The sequence below is a fragment of the Emydura macquarii genome, unplaced genomic scaffold (assembly GCF_026122565.2).
Source record: "Emydura macquarii macquarii isolate MOO-44397 ecotype Brisbane River unplaced genomic scaffold, CSIRO-AGI_Emac_v2 contig_3116, whole genome shotgun sequence".
Classification (NCBI taxonomy): domain Eukaryota; kingdom Metazoa; phylum Chordata; order Testudines; family Chelidae; genus Emydura; species Emydura macquarii.
The window spans coordinates 1-21,057 of NW_027133253.1; the positions used below are offsets into that span (position 1 = coordinate 1).

A 21,057-nucleotide genomic window follows, 5' to 3' on the forward strand; every position below is an offset into this window, starting at 1 on the left:
ACCGGAACTGCACACAGTGTTCAAGGTGTGGATGTACCACAGACTTAAGTAGTGGCATTATAATATTGACTGTCTTATTATCTAACCCTTTCCTAATGGTTCCTAATAGTCTGAAAAATGGCCATTTATTCCTAACCTTTGTTTCTTGCTTTTTAACCAATCTATGAAAGGACCTTCCCTCTTATTCTATTACTGCTCAGTTTCCTTAAGAGCCTTTGGGGAAGGACCTTGTCAAAGGCTCTATGAAAGTCCAGGTATATTAAATAACTGGATCACCCTTGTCCATGTGTTTGTTCTCCCACGCAAATAATTCTAATAGATTGGTATGATGCTGACATGGAACTGCTTTCAGTTTCCTTTACAAAAATGATGCAAGTGATGGTGAAAAAAAAGGCTGCTCCTGTGTCTCTCTCTTTCCATCCCCATCTGTCTCTGTCTCTCTCTCTCTCTCTCTCTATTACAAATGTTTTCTATCTTTTAGTCTCAGAGTCAGAGCTGACACCTCAGCTTGCTATGCCTTTCCCCACGCTTTGTTAGGTGAGGTACAGCTAAGGTTATGCTAATTCTGGATAGGGAGCCCTGGACACTGGATTCATATAGTGAGCCACAGACCTAGCAATCTATGGTAGACGAACGTATCCCCCATAGATGGAGAGCGCTGGCTAACTCCCTTGCATGTTACATGGTGAGATCAATGGTGAAAAAAATAAAAAAATTCAAAAAATAAGGCAAAGGACCAAGAAGTTTTGCATTAATCTCATTACACAACTGATTTTAGGAACCAAGAATCCTAACTTCACTGGAATGACTCATAGACTCTAAGGTCAGAAGGGACCAATATGATCATCTAGTCTGACCTCCTGCACAACGCAGGCCACAGAACCTCACCCACCCACTCCTGTAATAGACCTCTGACCTATGACTCAGTTATTAAAGTCCTCAGATCATGGTTAAAAGACTTTAAAGTAGAGAGAATCCACCAGCGAGTGAGATGTACCCAATGCCACAGAGGAAGACAAAAAACCCCAGAGCCTTTGCCAATCTGCTCTGGGGGAAAATTCCTTCCCAACCCCAAATATGGTGATCAGTTAAACCCTGAGCATGTGGGCAAGACTCACCAGCCAGACACCCAAGAAAGAATTCTCTGTAATAACTCAGAACCCTACCTACCTAATGTCCCTTCACAGGCCATTGGCATGTCTACCACCAGTAGCCAAAGATCGGTCAGTTGCCAAACTAGGCTCTCCCATCAGACCATCCCCTCCATAAATGTATTAAGCTCAGTTTTGAAGCCAGCTCGGTTTTTTGCCTCCACTGCTCCCCTTGGCAGGCTGTTCCAGAAGTTCACTCACAGCACATCCTGCCTAAAATAGCCTTTCCTGCATGGCTTCAGCTTTCCAACTGGTGCTCCAACGACAGAATCGTAGAAATCAGTGGGTAGAAAAGATGCCACAGGAAACAATCATGAATTTGTCTGGATTGGAGGGTGATAATGACCCCTCCTGACCTTAAAACTTCTAGGTCTATACCTGACACAGTGAGTCCAGTGTGGAGCAGGAAATGACTCTACCTTACATGTAGTGTGAACCCAGGCAGAAGAAATTGTTTGGTCATTTTACTTTATTTTTATAAAACGTCCTCCTTTGAACTGCACAGCTCCCAAATGTTTAAATCATTCATAAAAACTTTCTCCTCCTCCTCAGTCTCCTCACAGCATCCTTCACCGCCTTGTTTCTCAAGCTGTAGATCACAGGGTTTAACACGGGGGTGATGACAGTATAAAAAAGCATCACGTCCCGTATGTGGTTGAACTTGGGCCACAGGTACATAGTACAGGCTAAGGCATTATACACATGGGAACAGAGGCACCTTAGAATTTAGATGTACTCTTTGTTAATATCACAAAGATTCTAAAGAATAAAAGTGCCTATGTGCCTAAAACCCATTGGAAATTCGGGCCAAATGGTTTTGGCATTTTTTTAAACTGCACTAGGTCCTTACCTGCACCGTTTAGCGTCTACATAACTTTCTCAACTGGCCTTAGGGGACTTAGGCTGACATTTGTGACACTGTTTACCGTTGAGGCAGAGGCTTTGTGTCTGTGGGCGGTTTTCCATCCCAGGGCAGGGACATTGTTTAGGTCAAAAAGAGGCAGAGGAAGTTGTTTGTGCAATAAGATGGATCTGGGTTTTTTTGCTGCTAGAGACCCTGAGTTCACTACCTGACTCCCGGCTTAATTCCCAGTCACTGAGTTCAGCCCTGCCCTGTTCCCAGCCCTGGTTGCTGATTGCCCTGGCTCCAACCCCAGGCTACGGTTCTTTGGTTTCTGACTCTGTGCTGACCCTGTTTCAGCTCTGACACCTGACTTCAGACCTACCCATTGGCCTCTGGTTCTTGAACACGGCGCTGGCCGCCAGCCCAGATTGGCCACATCACGGTCACTGGTCCAGCTCTTCCACAAACACTGTGCCTTTTATTTCAGAGACAGAGTGAGTGAGAGAGGTCAGTGGGAACCGCCACTTACATTGTGTGAAAAATATTGCATTTCCAATTCCCGCTCCCCGGCCCCGACTTGAAAGCAGAACAAAAAGCTGGAAATGCAACGTTTTCTGCGGCAGGGACATTTAAAAAAATTCCACTTCACTAGGGGTGGAAATGATTTTTTTCCCAAAAAAATCTCATGCAGGGAGATGAACAAGCTGGCAAGCCACCCGGGCAGCTGGGGCTGCAGTCAGTGCACCTTACCTGCCTGGGTATCCCAAGGAGCCCAGCAACCCAGGGAGTCAGGCAGCCTGAGAACACATCTCTCCACCTTTGTACCAGGTGGGCAGGTCAGGGATCCCAATTTCCTTTGCAGCAGAGAGAGAAGGTGGCCAAGGAGCTGGGCTTCCTTGGAGTCTGAGAAGCCACACAGCTGGGGAGCCCACTCACCCATCTAACCACCACAAGTACCAATGGGGATTGCAAGCAACCTGGCAGGACAAGAACTGACCAGGCAGCCTGGAATCAAAGGGCGATGGGTAACCTGGCTGCCCATCAGGTGGGCACTCGGGGAGTGAAGAGCTTAGGAAGTTGACCAGACTGTGGAGCCAGGCAGGTGGGAGATTTGGACAGAATGGAGCTGGGACAGTGCAGGGTGTCAGTCAACCAACAGCTGGCGAGACAGGGATCTCTGGGAGCTGGCAAAGTGGGGATCCCTGGGACATGAACAGTTCAGCGGGCTAAGAACTGGGGGAGCTGGGCATGCCATCCCCCCACTCATCTGCCATACGCCCAGCCTGGTGGGAGGGGCTGGTCCAGAATATAAAAGAAATATGAATTAAATTAAAATAAAATATTTGTAAAAAGTTTCAAAGCATATCAAATACACTTTAAAACTTTTAAAAAGTAAAGTCTGAAATTGAACCAACACCTGCGGGGTGAGAGTCAACGGGACTTGAGCTCCCCCATCACATGTCAAGAGCTTCTGTGTGCCCCCCAATCCCTGCCCCCAGGGCAGGGCTAACAGCAGTCTCACTCCAGCCATGCGGTCACCCCAGCCTGGCAGTGAGGGGCAGCCCCCTCCTGGGCTCCCAGACCCACAGACAAAGCCCAGGGGGAACCACTCCCATTTACACTTGCCGGACACAAGGCTCTTGCTCTGGTTGTACAGGGGCTAGGAGACCCCAGGCAGAGTTCAAATAAAACTAAGTTTTGCATAACCCTTATTTACAACATCCATTGTGTATTATTCCTCCAGTGCCAGGTCTTCTCCCCCAGGTTACAGTTGGGGCAACTGAGGCACAGAGAGCTGAGGTAATTCAGTTGCGTAGCTGGGCTTAGATCACAAGAGCTCCAGGTGACTTGATTTCCTCTCTATAACCCCTGCTGCCTGGCTGCCCTTGTTATCGTTGTACGCTGGGATTGTCAAGGCAGTCGAAGGGAGTTATGCCCCCAAGACGTGCATGCCTTACTCGCCCTTAGGCTCCTTTGCAAATCCCAGCCTTCATAGTTCTGAAAGTCAAGAGAAACCCAGGCCTTGGAAGATGCCAAGAGAGACCTGGGCCAGAATTACAAAGGGGTTTAGGCATCTAACGAAGCTGAGAGTTGCCCTGTGGGATTTTCAGTAACACCTCAGCAAGTTAAATGCCTAAATCCCATTGGATTTAGCTACCTGGCAGACTTAGGAGCTTTGGGAAATCCCAGTATATACCTGTCCCCACATTTAGGTGCTCAAATCCCTTGGTAATCCCAGCACACAGAAAGCACAGAAACTGGGCTGGAGTCAGGAAACACTGGGGGAAATCCTAGGGCCTGTGCTAGGCAGGGGGTCAGACTAGAGGAGCAGAACGCCCCTTTTTGGCTTTAAAGTGGATGAGTCTATGAAGTTTTGCTTCTGGGCCTCTGCTTCTGAGCTGTTCAGGTCTCTCAGGAGTGAGTCCCACAATCCCTTAGGAAATAGACATGGGTAAATCACCTTCCCGCAGCATCACTCCTTTAATGCCAGTGACGCTCAAAGCCAGCTACACACTGCTCTGCTGCAGAGAGCAACCGGTCTGAGTCTAGTTCTGTCAGGTCATGCGCAGAGTGAGAGGTGAGATGACTCTTACACACTTGTGTCTTTGTCATCTAAACAGATAGATGGATAATGACAGAAGAATCCTGGAGCTGGACGACCGGAGTCATCACCTGTTGGGGAAAAATCCACAGAGGCCAGTACAGTAAGTGTGCTATTTCTATTAAATATATGTGTGGGGGTTAACATACAAGGGAAATTTAAAGAACATGAATCAGAATTGCTGTCAGCACTCGTTAAGGATTTCACTATTAAGTTACTCAAACAACTAGAGACAGTCAGAAGAAACAAAAATTCCTGCTTTCGAAAATGTCAACTTTTCATCAGAAACCCCAAACCCATTTTTTTTCTCCTTTAGGCAACTGAAAACTTTCAGCTGAAAAGTTTAAATTTACGATGAAAACCAAGCAGGATTGCTTGTTGAGTATTCAGTTTTCCAGCATAACAGAATTTTTGAATGAAAACAGACAAGTTAAAAAAAATCGTTCTTTTGCTGTAAACCCAAATTTTCCATTCAAAAAGGCAACCAACCAATATATGCACAGAACCAAATATATGCAACCAACCAAATTATATGCACAGAATATACATATAATAATACACAGCCCGTCCACCAAAGAGCTCACAGTCCTAGTAGACCAGGCAGAGAAAGGGAGGGAGGGAAAGAGAGTCCCAGGGAGAGGAAGTGACTGGCTGAAGGTCATACAGCAGGACAATGGCAGAGCCAAGAATAGAACCCAGGTGTCCTGATTGCCACTGACTCGCACAGCACAGACATAAAGTCACAAAGTGAAATGATACAACACAGCAGTAACTGAGCGATGCCAGGTCGTGGCTCAGATCTTCACAGGTGTGAATTGACCCAGCTTCCAAGACATGTGCGGATTGACATCAGTGGGATAACGCATCGGACTGGTTATCCCATGCCCTGCAGCGAGGAGCCCTCACCGCCCCTGCTCAGTGGATGTGATCAGGGCTGTGCTCGGACAGTCACATCGTCAGTTATTATGGAGAGAGGAATCTGGGTCATTCTCTCGGTCACTCTAATCCTCACCATTGCTATTCTCCTTCCCTCCGCAGGCAGGACACAATGTGCTGAGGAAGAAAATGTCTAACAGAACCACCGTGACCGAGTTTCTTCTCCTGGGATTCTCTGACGTTCGAGAGCTGCAGATTTTGCACTTTGTGGTATTTCTAGTGATTTACCTGGCAGCCCTGGTGGGGAACCTTCTTATCATCACAGCCATAGCCCTCGACCGCCACCTTCACACCCCCATGTACTTCTTCCTGATCAATCTGTCCATCCTAGACATTGACGCCATCTCTGTCACCGTCCCCAAATCCATGGCCAATTCCCTCATGAACACCAGGTCCATTTCTTACGCTGGATGCATTGCCCAAGTCTTTTTCCTCTTCTTCTTGTTGGGAGCAGATTTTTTCCTTCTCACTGTCATGGCGTACGATCGCTACGTCGCCATCTGCCAGCCACTGCACTACGAGAGAGTGATGAATAGGGGAGCTTGTGTCCAAATGGCAGCCGGGTCCTGGGCCAGCGGTGTTCTCTATGCTGCCCTGCACACCGGGAACACATTTACAGTATCCTTCTGCAGAGGCAACAAGGTGGATCAGTTCTTCTGTGACATTCCCCAGCTACTCAAGCTCTCCTGCTCTGACTCCTACCTCACTGAAACGGGGGTCATTCTCTTTAGTGTGGGCTTAGTCTTATGCTGCTTTGTTTTTATAATTGTGTCGTATGTTCAGATCATCAGAGCAGTGCTGAGAATCCCCTCTGAGCAGGGCCGGCACAAAGCCTTCTCCACCTGCCTGCCTCACCTCACTGTGATCTCCTTGTTATTATGTACTGGCAGCTTTGCCTACCTGAAACCCCTCTCCAGCACAACGTCACGGCTGGATCTGTGGTGGCTGTTTTCTATTCTGTGCTGCCTCAAGTGATGAATCCCATCATCTATAGCATGAGAAACAAGGAGATCAAAGCTTCCCTGTGGAAACTGACAGGGTGAGGTTATCCACTAAAAATTAAAGGTCCATCTTTTTCCTCTGACTGTGATTTAATTCTGTGTTTGTTTAGAAATGTAATCAATAGGTGACATTAGTGTCTCTGTGAGAACATGCTTTGCAATCTCTTTACATGCAAAGGGGTATGTACACTGGCAAAAATGCAAATGGACTCAAGGCAATGGACTTACTGTAGATTTACACTAGTGGAAATTAGATCGTAATCTATTTATCTATGTATGCTTCTAACTTAGGTTTTTGTCCTGCCAACCATCCCCAGGCTATCTGAGCCTCTTCCACATCAAATCAGTAGCCAGATCAAAGTGTAGTGGACTTTCTGAGGTCTCTGAGTCTTCTCCTTTTCGGCATATAAAACTCTGCTTGAGTCATGATGGGGGTTGGTTTACTGTTTGGTTGTGTAACTGGGATATGACGGCATGAAATCCTAAACTCTGTGCTGTCATATCTATGGCATTATTGGCAAGGGAGGGGCACATTGTATCCAAGTCTTGTGGGTGTTAAGAATAAAGTGACTGTGGTTAAGAACCCTTTTACTCAGCCTGTGTTCCTTGTTTTCCTGCCACATTGTGCCCAAAGGGGTTAAACTAGAAGCCAGACCCGGGTTTTGAGGTCTAGAGCATATGGATGGCGGCCTCCTATTGCCAAAGGAAGGGCATCGGACAAGAAGGCTCAGCTCGGGAGTGTGACCTAGAATCCCGGAGCTAACAAGAAGGGCTCGACTCTACCCAGACCCAGCTGTCTTCGAAGCACTTGAAACCAGTGATGGGTCCTCTCTCAACAGACCGGTGATGGTACCGTCAGGTCCTAGGCCAGGTTGTAAGAGTTAGCCTGGCTGGTTTTCATTTTCTTAGATTTGATCATTTGGCCAATTTTTTAGAGCAGGGAGCCGTCACTGCAAATTTCCAGATGGAAAATCCATTTTTTTTTTAAAATTGATTTTGGAAGTGGAGGGGGTGTTACTGGGGACTGTGCCTTTAAGGGCTGAGCTTCCCACACAGAAATCCTGGGCAGCACTGAGAAGCTCTTGTGGCTATGCCCAGCCAGCTGGAACTGGACACAGGGACACTCACCTTAAACACTGAAAATCACAGTTTTCTCCTGGAAAATGTTGATTTTGTGAACAGGCATTTTACACTGGCAAATCGTTCCAATGGCAAATTCCCAACCACCTTCACCCAGAACTCATGTCAGACACAGCGAGCTAGTGCACTGACACCAGGCGAACACGATGGGCACTTTGCTGGGATGTAGTGTCTAGGCATACTCAGACCGAGAGCTGAAATATTCCTCTTCGGAGGAAAGTGTCCACACGACAGAAAAGCAGAAATAGGCCCAAGCCAGAACGCTGATAGGATCCCAGCCCAATGATCCACGCTGGGATCCCAAATTCATAGTTCAAGGGAGGAGCTTTGGGATCTGAGGTGCTGGATCTGCCCCGTCTCTACAAACCCCTCCACTAGCTGGATGGGCAGACGATGTCTCCGTTGCTGGCTGGCCCACAGGACCCCAAGCTTTGACTAGCTGTTTGGGTCGAAAAGGCCAGCGGTATAGATGGGGCAGCGCAGCCAAGTCCTGGTCTACGAACGGAAGAGCTGTGAGATGCCACCCTGGGGCTGACAGGGCAAGGGGCCAAACACCTGAGGTGGGTGCTTCCAGAAAGGGGACGTGGAAACATGGGTCCTTAACTTAACTTAAATAACTCCTTTCCTTCCTTGATGTTTATCCCTCTGATCTATTTATACAAAGCAGTCCTATCTCCCTTCAGCTTTCGTTTGCTTAGGCTTAACAAGTCAAGATCCTTAAGTCTCCTCTCATAAGGTAGGTTCTCCATTTTGTCCAATCATCCTAGTAGTCCTTCTGTGCACCTCTTCCAGTTTGAATTAAATTTTCTTAAACATGGGCGACCAGATGCCTTTTATAATGGTACTAACATTTCCCGATCTCTTCTTGAAATTCCTTGCCTGATGCATCCCAGGATGTCATTAGCCTTTTTCATGGATGCATCATATTGGTGGGTCATAGTCATCCTGTGATAGACCAATAAGCCCAGGTCTTTCTCCTATTCTGCTGCTTCCCACCGGTAGGTCTACAGTTTATAGCAAAAATTCCTGTTGTTCTTTCTTCCCCATTTCTATTACTCCAGTTTTCAAGGTAATCCAATCTACTTGTGTGATATTCCGGGCCTCCTCCATTATGATCATACTTCTCAATTTTGTGTCCTTTGCAAATGTTGTTAGCACACACCCACTTTTTCTGCCAAGCTCTTTAATGACAGATGTCAATATGATTGGTCTCAAGACTGAATCCTAAAGAACTGCACTAGTAACCTCCCTCCTGCCTGACAATTCACCTTTCATCATGACCCGTTGTAACCTCACATTTAACCAGTTTCTTTCCCACCTTTCAATTCATGTATTAACACCTATCTTCTCCACTGGGACCCAGTGGGACCCCACTAGACATATCCTTCCAATTTGAAAACTACTCTTTAAATATGGTCTTTCAACCAATCATGCACACACTGGGAATCTGGGCATCCCTGTATTCACACCCCACACACTACTGCAATAATATTTGTACAAAATATGCCTTGTGAGGTATCACACGAAAATTGATAACACACTAGTCAATAATATCATTAAGAAATGCATGTGAGAATGCTGCGTGTGGAATTATGGATACTCACTGATATTATGCTTTTAAGTCTGCCTAAAAGAAGTTTAAAACCGACATGTCACGTGAGTCGATAAACAGGTTTTCTCCAAATAAAGGAAAAAGGTGTGGCCAAATTCAATGAACTATTCATTTATATCAAAGGTTGCAGGAAGAAATAATTTGCATTGTTCCAATCACCAGCAGGGCAGAAGGCAGCACAGAGGCTATCCCAGACAGCCAGCAGGGAAAAGGGACTCTATCGGGGGATATGTTTCAAAAGAATGCATTTCCTGAAAAATAAAGACAGGAGACAAGGAAAACCAATGCCTTGGAACCTGCGGGGATCCTGGCTGAATGCTAATTTGCCATTGCTGGGAAAGGCATATTGGAGAGGAATCTACCTTGTCCATGATTTATCATACAATGCTTCTGTCTTTGAAACAGCTGATAATGGCCACCACTGGAGACAGGATGCTCCTTCGTGGCAATTTCCTTGTTCCTATAACGTTCCAGAACACTGGCCATAGAACATATTTAAGACAACAAAGTATGACAACTGAGTCATCTAAGTACAATACTCCCTGCTGTGTCTTGTAACACAGCTCAATAAAGCAAGTGGTCTTGATTCAAATGTCACTCGTATTTGTGTAAATAAGGCACATTCATTCACCCAGGTGTAAATCACTAGTAGCCGCATTCAGATCAATGGGTCTGATTCTCCTCTCTCTCGTCATGATGTAAATCAGGAGTACTGCCATGAGAGTCAATGGGCCCGTTTCCTCTCTCACTCACCTCCATGTAAATCAAGAGTAACTCTATTAGAGTCAATGGGCCCAATACCCCTTTCATGCAGCCTGATGTAAATCGGGAGTCACTCTGTTGAAATAAATGCATTTACACTGTTCTAAAGCCTGTGTAAATAAATAGAGAACTCTGCCCATTTTCTCTACATTTTAAGATGCAATAAACTTAGTAGAATAAACAACTAAAAATATTTTCCCTTTTGATTTGGTCACGAAATGATGAAAACCACAAATGGAGTCCAATCCTGCAGCATTTTTTGAGATTAACGTCACCTTGAGTTCGGGGCAAATTTCTGGGCATTATGTCTTGTCAAATCAAAATTACTGTAGGGATTTACCCTGCAACTCCCAGGTTGTTTCCAGCAAATCTAAGTAATGAAATTCAGAAAGTACCATATGAAAAAAAAATCTAAGTATGAGGAGGTATGAATTCTGTCTGATTTTAGTAGTTGGAATCCCTATCTTCACTGCTCTTTCACAAAACAGAAACTAAGATTCATTCTTTCTTTCTTTCTTTCTTTCAACTTTACTTTTGCTGATCAATTTGAATGCAGTGAAGCGGCAATTGATTCACCTGTCATGCATTTTCTGTGCTTTTACCTTTTAGTAACTCGCCTTTCTTTTTCTGAGTTAATAAATAAGGATTGGCTATAACATTATCTTTGGTGTAAGGTCCTGAGCATCCATTGACCTGGATAAGTGACTGGCCCCCTGGGGCTGGAAGAACCTAATGTGTGGTGGATTATGGTTTTAGTAACCTTTTACCACAGAAGTCCAGTTTGTCTGACTGATAATACAGCATGGAGTGCCTAAACGGACTGCCTGTGGCTCCATGGGAAGCTAATATAGAGGTACAGGAACACACATTTGTTGCTGGTTTGCTTAAATCTAATTATAGAATATACCACCAGAGTGAGGATGTCAGCCCAATTTTTGGACAGTCTGACCTGAGATTAGTCCTCCCAGCTGTGACCCAGACCAAGCCTGATGACACAAGGGTCGGGCTGGAACATGAAAATGGCTGGAGCAGGACTGGGAACAAGGCTGGAGTCACAGACAATAATCTATTTTATGAAACATGGAAAGGACGTTGAAGAATAACTTCCTCTTAGAGCACTAATATCAGGCCCCACTTGGTCAGGTAACGCAGCTGGAAAGAGTCAGGGAAACCCTGGAGAATGAATTCCGTCATGGTGGACTGGTTGATCCTTTCCATCAATTCAATTCACACCTGAATAAATCAATTAATTCATTATTATTATTACTATTATTATTATTATTATTACATGACACCAATATCTTGCTAGCCGCATTACCCATCGAGAATAAGAGACAATCCTTCCCCTGAAGAGGTTACACTCTAAATAATGATAGGAATAATAAAATATCTACAGAAAGAAGAAATGTATTCTCCAGTTGGAAAGGTGGAGTCTGACAATTAGGACATTTTTACACCTAAATATTTTTAATGGAAAATTGGATTTGGGAGGAAAGGAACATTTTTAAAGAAGTTGTATTCTTTCTTTGAACATTTTTTATTTTTCTTCATAAAACAGAAAACCTGAAATCTGAAAACATTGGCTCTCTTGTAATTTTTGGACAATTTTTATTGTTTTATGTATTGGTTTCTGATTGCCAAAAATGAAAGAAAAAAATCAGCTTTTGATTTTACAGTCAGAAGTTGAAATTTTCTAAGATTGTTTTTCTACCAATTCTGATTAGAATGCAAACCTGCCGTGCTATTTGGCTGCAATTGAATAACACTGTTATTAATAATAACTTAAGTATTAATTATTACATTTATGATTCATTAGCATAGAATCTTAGAAATGTAAGGCTTGAAGGGACTTTGAGAAGTAATTAAGTCTAGCCACCTGTGCCAAGGTAGGACCAAGTAAACCTAGACCATCCCTGATAGGTGTTTCTCTAACGTGTTCTCAAAAACCTTCAACAATGTTCTTAAGAACCTCCAGAGCTTCCCTTGGAAGCTTGTTCCAGAGCTTCACTATTGTCATAGTTAGCTAGTGTTGCCTAACCTAAATCTCCCTTGCTGCAGGTTAAGCAATCACTGCTTCTCCTACCTTCTGTGCACATTGAAAACCATTGATCAGTGTCTTCTTTATAATAGTCCTTAACATGTTTCAAGGCTATTATGAGGTCCCCCTTCAGTTGTCTTTTCTCAAGACTAAACCTGTCCAGATTTGTTAACATTTCCTCAGAGATCATGTTTTCTAACCTTTTATCATTTGTGTTGTTTTCCTGTGGACTCTAGAATTTGCCCACATCTTTCTTAAGACATGGCACCCAGAACTGACACATGACTTCAGCTGGGGTCACACCAGTGCTGAGCAGACAGGTCAATTACCTCAGATAGGACAATTACCTCCGGTGTCTTACAACTGACACTTCTATTAATATCACCACAGAATGACATTCATTATTTCTGTGTATACAATAATTCATCATGCTAACACTAGTCATCATCATAGTGTATAATATCATGACTGAGCTAGGCAAAAAATGATACTTTTGGTTCAATGGGAATTAAAAAAAAATTAATAGTTTAGTTTCTGGTCAAACAGAAAATGTCATTTTTAAAAAATCTTGGCAAATTGAAAAGTTGGAAAACATTTTCAGTCAGATCAAAACGAAAGGTGTTGTGGGGGATTTTTGTGAAGAAAAAAAGTTTCAACCAGCTTTTAAATTCAACAGCTTTGCTTGCCGTGGTGGATAATCAGCTGGTCAATGGCTGCAAAAACACAGGAATCTCAAGTACTAGTAGGGAGGTTATTTACCTCTGTATTTGGCACTGGTGTGAAGGATGCTGGAATACTGTGTCCAGTTCTGATGTCCACAGTTCAAGAAGGACGTTGTTAAATTGCAGAGGGTTCTGAGAAGAGACATGAGAATCATTCAAGGATTACAAAACATGCCTTACAGTTATAGACTCAAGGAGCTCAATCTATCGATTTTAACAAAGAGAATGTTAAGAGGTGACTTGATTACAGTCTATAAGGACGTACCTGGAGAAGAGATATTTAATATTGGGCTCTTTGTAGTGGACAAGGACAGAAATGATTTATGGTCTGGAGGATGGAGAGCATTGCAGATGACACTTAGGATGGAAGAACCCAATGCACTGCTACACCCTGGGAACTGACTGGCTAGGCAGCAGTTCTGCATAAAAAGACCTGTGAGTTACAGTGAAGAAGAAGGTGGATATGAATCAACAGTGTGCCCTTGTTGCCAAGAAGGCTAACAGCATATTGGGCTGCATTAGTAGGACCGTTGCCAGCAGATAGAGGGAAGTGATTATTTCCCTCTATTCAGCACTGGTGTGGCCATATTTGGAGTATTGTGTCCAGTTTTGGCCCCCCACTACAAGAACAATGTGCACAAATTGGGGAGAGTCCAGCGGATGGCTTAGGGGGCTGGAGCACATGAATTATGAGGAGAGGCTGAGGGAACTAGGCTTGTTTAGTCTGCAGAAGAGAAGAGTGAGGGAGTGACAGCAGCTTTCAACTACCTGCAAAGGGGTTCCAGGGAGGATGGAGCTAGGCTGTTCTCAGTGGTGGTAGATGACAGAATTAGGAGAAATGGTCTCAAGCTGCTATGCGGGAGGTCTAGGTTGGATATTTGGAAAAACTTTTTCTCTAGGAAGGTGGTGAAGCACTGGAATGGGTTACCTAGGGAGGTGGTGGAATATCCGTCGTTAGAGGCTTTTAAGGCCCGGCTTGACAAAGCCCTGGCTGGGATGATGTAGTTGGGGTTGGTCCTGTTTTGAGCAGGGGGTCGGACTAGATGACCCTCTGAGGTCCCTTCCAACCCTCATCTTCTAGCATTCTACGATTCCAACTGCCTTGAACATAATTAAAAACGCCATTTTAAAGGAGTGAGTCCCCACTACTTGAGCTAAACAAGAAACTCCACTAGCTGGTAGTTCTCGGAAACTCAAATCTTCTGTGACTCAGACACTGAACAGGGTTAAGGACCCACCCTGTGGGATTCATGTTTACCACGACTAGGTATGACGTTGAATTTGTAAGGTGGGGATATCCAGTTGGCCATAATAGGAGATGGGTTTCTGTGCATGTTTACACTGCCCCTGGAAGCACGTGTCCCAGCCTAGGGAGACACACTCATGCTAGCTTTGCTCGAGCTCGTGCACTAACAATAGCTGTCTAGAGCAGATAGAGATTCGTGCCATGTGCTGGTGTTTTCATCGTACCACATCAATTCAGCTGTCGGGGATGAGACCAGGAGATAAAATAGAGACGCTTCCTGATCACGCCTCTGAACTGGTCCCATTCACTAATCAAGTCCGGTAGAGTCTGTAATAGGTAGGACCAGGTGATCAGTGCATGTAAATCAGCATAACTCCATTGAAGCCAGGCCTCAGTGGGTGCAAAGGGGTATAGCTCCATGTAATTCAGTAGTCCAGATCCCCCGCTGGTCTACATCAGTCTCCTTCCTTTTGAGTCAATGGGCCATATCCTCACCTGGTGTAAATCCACATACCAGTGCTGACGTCAATGGAGCAAGGCTGATTTACGTCAGCTGCAGATCTGTGACTGGATCTGAACCTCCTCTCATGCAGTAAGAGAAGAGCTAAATTACGCCTTCTATGGCTGTGTAACCTGCACCACACAGAGCAACGGGCATTTCTCCACCCCTCCGTTGCACCATGGAAATAGACTGCTCCATTAGCCCACATGCCAATTAGGGAAGCCAAGGTCTGAATTCCTCGCAGTCTTAAATGGATTGTTATCTGCACACCAGCCGTGTAAAGCAGAGTGTTATTACCCCCATTTTAGAGAGGTGGGTGTTGTGCGTTGTTAGTTGTCAGCGTAGGCTGCGTGCGTGCGTCCCCCTGTAGGTGCTGTCCCAGCTCTGCGCAGGTAACCGAGACGGCACTCACAATCGAATGAATCAACACGCCCACGGATTCGTTGAGCAACGAAGGCACCCGGGCCAGGTTCATTCCAGTTGAAGCACAATGAGAAGCGACCTATAGAGTAGCTACGAGTACACTTCAAATACGAGTGCTCTGTTACAATGGACTCGGCACAACTTAACGGCAGGACTTTCCGTTATCCCCTAGGCCAGACGACATTGTTCCCTCTGACTCCCTCTTTCATACACTGCTACAGACAATTCCATTCTGCCCCCTTTGACGTAGGTAGTTGCCACCCTCTTGACGTGGTCTGATACCACCCCTCGCCTTGTACTGGATGGTTCGGGCAAAACAACTCTATTTATCAGACATTTCTATCCATCAAAGTGTAATTTCAGGGGGTCAGATGGCCCGTGTTATCTCTTTGGTGTTAGGCTGTCTTGGTACTTTCTGCACCTGCTATATATATTTGAGTAATATTTTGAAATTAGTAATATTTGGGAAATATGTGTGTTTGCAGTATCAGCTTTTTCTCCATGATAGTTTCAGTGAGGTCGTAAGTTTACAGCCTGATTCCTGGTCATGGCTTTTTCCACTTAGACCTCATGTCTTAGCCTGTTCTGCTAGTTTGCAGGCCTCAAATTCTCACTTCTTACTACAGTGGGATTACACAGGGCAGATTAAGTGTCTAGCCCAAGGTTACGTGACAATGAACTGGGAATAGAATCTGGCTCCTCTGGGTCTCTGATCATTACCTGATCCACCAGCTCATCCATCTAATCCTCTTGGAGGTCAACACATCAAACTGTCCTGTCCCACACCCAGTGTCAATCAGGAATAATTCTGCTGCAGTTCATAGGGGCTGATTCTTCTCTCCCTCACCCTGGTGTAAATCAGGAACAACTCTGTTAAAGTCAATTCAGTTACACTGCTCCAAAGCCAGGGCAAAAGAGAGGTGTCATTTTTAGTTGAGCAGACTTTTATAGTGGATTAAGGGGAAAGAAAAAACTAGCAAAGGACAAACAAAGCCTTCCATGAGAGAGAGCACAGTGTGTGTGTCTCTCTCTTTCTATCACGTGCCTGCGTTGACCGATTTATGGAACATGCACCTCTAACTGGGAGACTCTTTAGAAATTCGAAGGCGAGTTCTGTTGAGACCACAGCAGAACCTCAAAGATACGAACACCAGAGTTACCAACTGATCCATCAACCGAAAACCTTGTGACACCAGAAGTACTGTCAGCAAGCAGGCAGCAGTGCGAGGGAGGGGAAGGGGGAAGAAAAAAAGCAAATGCTGGGCAGAGCAGAAACAGTCTGGGGTCTGCGCTGTCCCTCTAAGCCAAGGGTGCTGTTTCATCCCCTCCCACCCACTCCCACTTGGAGGGGGAAGCTGTTTTCACACACACCCCAGCCCCCACTCATAGCCCAGGAAGAAAGCTGCCACCCAGCTCATGCTGCAAGCTGAAGGTTGCAGCAAAGCCTGGCCTGGAGCTGCAGTGGGAGTCAGCTGTGCTCTGGAGGAGTTTTAAAGGGTCACAGCCTGTGCACCGATGAGGCCCAAGCTTTGCCCGAAGGCTGCACGCCTAGTTCCTTCCGGCACCTCTGGGAGTGCAAGGGGCAGGGGAGGGAGGGGCACTGGCAGCCAGCTGGGACCAACCCCCTGCCTCGTGCTGCCTCTGCAGTGCACAGAGCAGGGCGAGCCCTGGGGAGAGGCGGCTGAGGGCTGGGGCATGTAGTGCCATCGGTGCGGGGCAGAGCCCCCCCAGTTCAGCCCAAGGGCAAGAAACAGGAATTGTGCAGGGAGCTGCTCGCAAACCAGGCAGAGCTGCTGGGTGCCACCTTTGCAGAGATCTCTCCAGCCCCAGCTGGAAGACACTGACCGCAGGGTGCTGTGCCCAAATGTTCTGTTCAGAGTTAGGAACTTTTCAGAGTTACCAACAACCCCTATTCCCAAGGTGTTCGTCTCTTTGAGGTTCTACGGCACCTTCTTACCCGTTAGCAGCTCTATGCCCCGCATCCGTCTGACGGCAATATGTTCTAGTGCAGCGGTTCTCAACCTTTTTTTCCCGAGTACCACTTGGGTCAGGTACAGTCAGGTCAAGTACCACTTGACCCGACTGTACCTGACCCGAGTACCACTCGGGAAAAAAGGCGGGGGGACGTTCCGCGGCGGCGGGGTTTCGCGGCGGGGGGGACATTCCGTGGCAGGGGAGGGCTTACGTTCCGAGGCGGCAGGTTCCATGCAGAGAACAATACCCTCCGCCGCAACCCTTCCGCTGTTTGCTGCTTCTTGGCGGCAGGGTTTTGCGAGGGCGGGTGGGAGGGCACTTCCGGCGGCGGCGCTGTACAACTCGCGTACCACCCAGCCTTCTTCCGCGTACCACCGGTTGAGAACCACTGTTCTAGTGGATCAGGCACAGAGCTGGCAGTCAGGAGACTTGGGTTCTCCTCCTGGTTCTGCCCCTGAGCTGTGGGGTTTTGAAAAGCAAAGTGTCTAACTCCCCTTGAAATCCATGCCCTTAAATATCTGGCTTTAGATCTGACTGTAAATATTCCCTAGGTGCCTAAACCTTCTGGACAGCTAAGCCTCAGTGCAATCAATAAACCTGTGAAGATAAGCATTGCCCCGCCTATCTCTCCTGCACAGCCTTATCCACAGGCAGGCTCTGAACACACATCACTCTGCACAAAATGGCCAGAGGGAATGGTGGGGAAATGGAAGAGATGGCAGCTTCTTCCCTTATCAAATTTAGGCCAGCAGTTTGGGCACCCAGCTGGACTGTGGGATCCCCAGTTAAATTCCCTCCTATGGTTGAAATGAGGAGAATGGATTTGGACAGGTCTCTTCCACCTCAGAAGTGACGGACCTGACCACTGTTCATACAGAGTGGAACAGCTTCAATGGCCGAGATGGAAGTGTGCCGTACTAGGAGATCTTTCAGTGAGAGTTGGCAGAATTCCATTTTTAGTTTTTAAACATTTTGACTCATAATATCAGTCCTGACTTGTCAGCCTTTTCCTCGATTTTATCATTTCAATGTTCACAGTTGTGCAAAGTTATTAGTTGTATGTGTTAGTTTTTTTCTCATTTTTATCGATTTAAATGTTCACAGTTGTGGGAAATGATGGGGGGTGAGACAACACAGTGGGTCAGACAATAATTGTTTAATGAGACCAGCTGTTAGTTTTAAAAAGGTTAAAGCTTTATAACCCTTAAAACACAAATTGACACATCACATTGTTCAAATACACAAGGTAAATATCCTCACATCAAACACTAATAAATTCTCAGGCAGCATTTTTCTTACTTTGCCTCTGTGTACATTTCAATTCTCAGACACTGAAATATATTTGTCATTTTGAGTGTGTACAATGAAATTTACTGTTTCTTTTATCAATAAAAATATGATCCTTCAATCCTACCTTCAGCCCCGTGGTTAGACCATGTGGTTAAAAGGTAGAAAAACCATGTTCAAATCCCTTCTTCTCAGGCAAAGGAGGAAATTAAACTGAGCTCTCCCACAGTCCGAATGCCCTAAGCAGCAGACTACAGCTTACGAGACGCTTCCTTCTCTCCTGGCCATTTCATGACCTGTTAGACTTGCTCTGAGACTTGCTACCAGATGAGGTACAGCACATGTTGTGACAGACACGTGTAGGACTCATGGATCCTGACAGGTGTGTTGTGGGGCTACTGACCATCATAGCAGCAGAGATGGGTCTGCAGGTTTTGCATCAGTTCTTAGAGGAGGAGCTGGTGTCACTTTGTGCTGGTGGCTGCTGGTCTGTGGCCAGCTTGTGTCTGATGATGAGCCTGGTGAGGTTGGGTGGTTGTTTGAAGAACAGAAAAAGAGGGTTGGGAAAGCTCTCCATCAGCTTGTGTCCCAGTGAGTACGGCTGGTAACTATTTAATGATACTTCAATTCACAAATCTGTTAGACAGCAGCAGTCCTGGATTCAATAAAGACACCGGAAGCTCCCCAGCCCAGCCTCTGCCCAGCTGGGTGGGCACAAGCACTGCTGTCTCTAACACTGCCCCCAGCACCCCGATCCCCTGCCTGGGCACCACTTGAAGGGCCACAGTCCCTGGCACCCCCAGAGGCAGGAGTGGTGGGTGGGGGTGTCTCGAGGAATGCAGCCAAGCTGGAGTTTGTGCCGGGCCTCTAGGGGAGGGGTAGAGCAGGGGTAAGGGCCACAGTACAAGCACCAGTCTCACTGTGGTTACTAGAACAGCTGTACTATTTCAGGACTGCCCACACGTGCTGTGGTTTACCTCATTGCACCACATGATGAGCTCCCATTCTACACATTTTATTGCAACTTACAGTAAATGCCCACAAAATCGTTTGCAAATGCTCATGGAAGTCACAGTCTTACTCAGAGCTTTTCTCAGGGCCTCCTTCACCTCCTGGTTTCTCAGGTTGTAGATGAGGGGATTGACCATGGGCGTCAGCACAGTGTAGAAGACGGAGAACGCTTTGTTCAGGTCACGCAGCGCAGCCGTGTCCGGGAGCATGTAGACAATGACCAGGGTCCTGTAGAAAATTGTCACCACGATGAGGTGAGAGGAGCAGGTAGAAAAGGCCTTTTGCCTCCTGGTGCTGGAAGGGATTCTCAGGATGGCGCTGATGATACACATGTAAGATGTGAGGGTTAAGAGAAAAGGGGGAAGAGTTAACATGCAGGAGATGAATAAGCCCACAAGAACCATCCGGCTGGTATCATTGCAGGACAATTTTATCAACGGGGTGTAATCACAAAAGAAATGGTCAATTTCATTGGGCCCACAGAAAATCTGCTGTGACAGCCAACATGTTATGATGGTGCCGACTGCAAAGCCACTTAGCCAAGATCCTGCGGCTAGCTGGAGGGGAAAGCCACTGTTCATACAGGCTGCATAATGCAGTGGTTTGCATATGGCTAAATACCGATCATAAGACATCGCTGATAAGAGACATCACTCTGTAGATAACAGGGAAGCAAAGATATAAAATTGTATGAGGCAACCAGCGAATGAAATGGTCTTGTCCCCACTCAGGAGACTGGCCAGCATCCGGGGCAGGATGCGGGAGGTGTAGCAGGCCTCCAAGCAGGACAGGTTCCCCAGGAAGAAGTACATGGGAGTGTGAAGATGCTGATCAGCCACAACTAGCACCACGATGGCCGTGTTCCCAGCCATGGTCACAACGTATATCACTAGAAACAGCAGGAAGAGAAGTATTTGCAGTTTGTGGAAATTCCCAAAGCCCAGGAGGATGAATCCCATGATGGACGTTTGATTTCCCCATTCTGGGTCTGCCATGGGTTCTATTGAGAAAAATATTTATTTTTGAAAAACAATAACAATAACAACCTGTGAAATATGATATAAAACAGATTAATTTTGTTTCATCTGATCTCACCTTATTTTTGTTGTTTAGTTCTGGTTTTGGAGGCTATATAATAGGTGTCACAGAAATTTGGTGGGGCAATGATAATCAATGACACACAGTAATAAGAGGGCACAAAATATATAGGAATGACCAAGCAGGTGGCATGGATGGGGACGTAGCACTGTATGTGAAAGAGTCAAATGGATACAAATCTTCAATGAATCAAACTGTACCACAGACTCTCTGTGGAGATGGAGTTCATGCAAGATTCCATGCTTGAATAATAAGAATATAGTGTGGAGACAAAATCGCATAGTGGCGTCTGCAGCGGCATGTGCACTGCCCCCCCGTGGCTAAAGAGGCATCCTAGGGAGGGTTGACCCAGCAGCACGAGCCTGTCTTCTTATAAGGAAATGAAGTGACCCCACCTGCTGGTGCGTGGTCAGCAACTGCCTGGGATAATTGTAATCACCTGGTTGGCTGGTTCATAACTGCCCAGGAAATCAGAAGCACCTGGTTGGCTAAACTCCAAGCCATGACCTTAGAAAGTAATGCAGCAAATAGCAACCAATAGGGCTTAGCCTCTGCTGACCAGGTGAAACTATAGAAGTTCAAACCCAGGTAGCAGAGGGCAGAGAGGAATCGAATCTACCTGGCATCCCGCATATCTCCTGGTTGTGTCGGCTTGGCGGGATGATGCATCTTCCCTATCCTGCTTCACTATGAACTGATCACTCACAG

At 46.1% G+C, this 21,057-nt stretch overlaps 1 pseudogene; it reads right to left on the reverse strand.

The window, feature by feature from the left end:
• Nucleotides 1-17,164: 17,164 nt before the first annotated feature.
• LOC137141823 (olfactory receptor 10A4-like) lies at nucleotides 17,165-20,246 on the reverse strand (annotated as a pseudogene).
• Nucleotides 20,247-21,057: the final 811 nt, after the last annotated feature.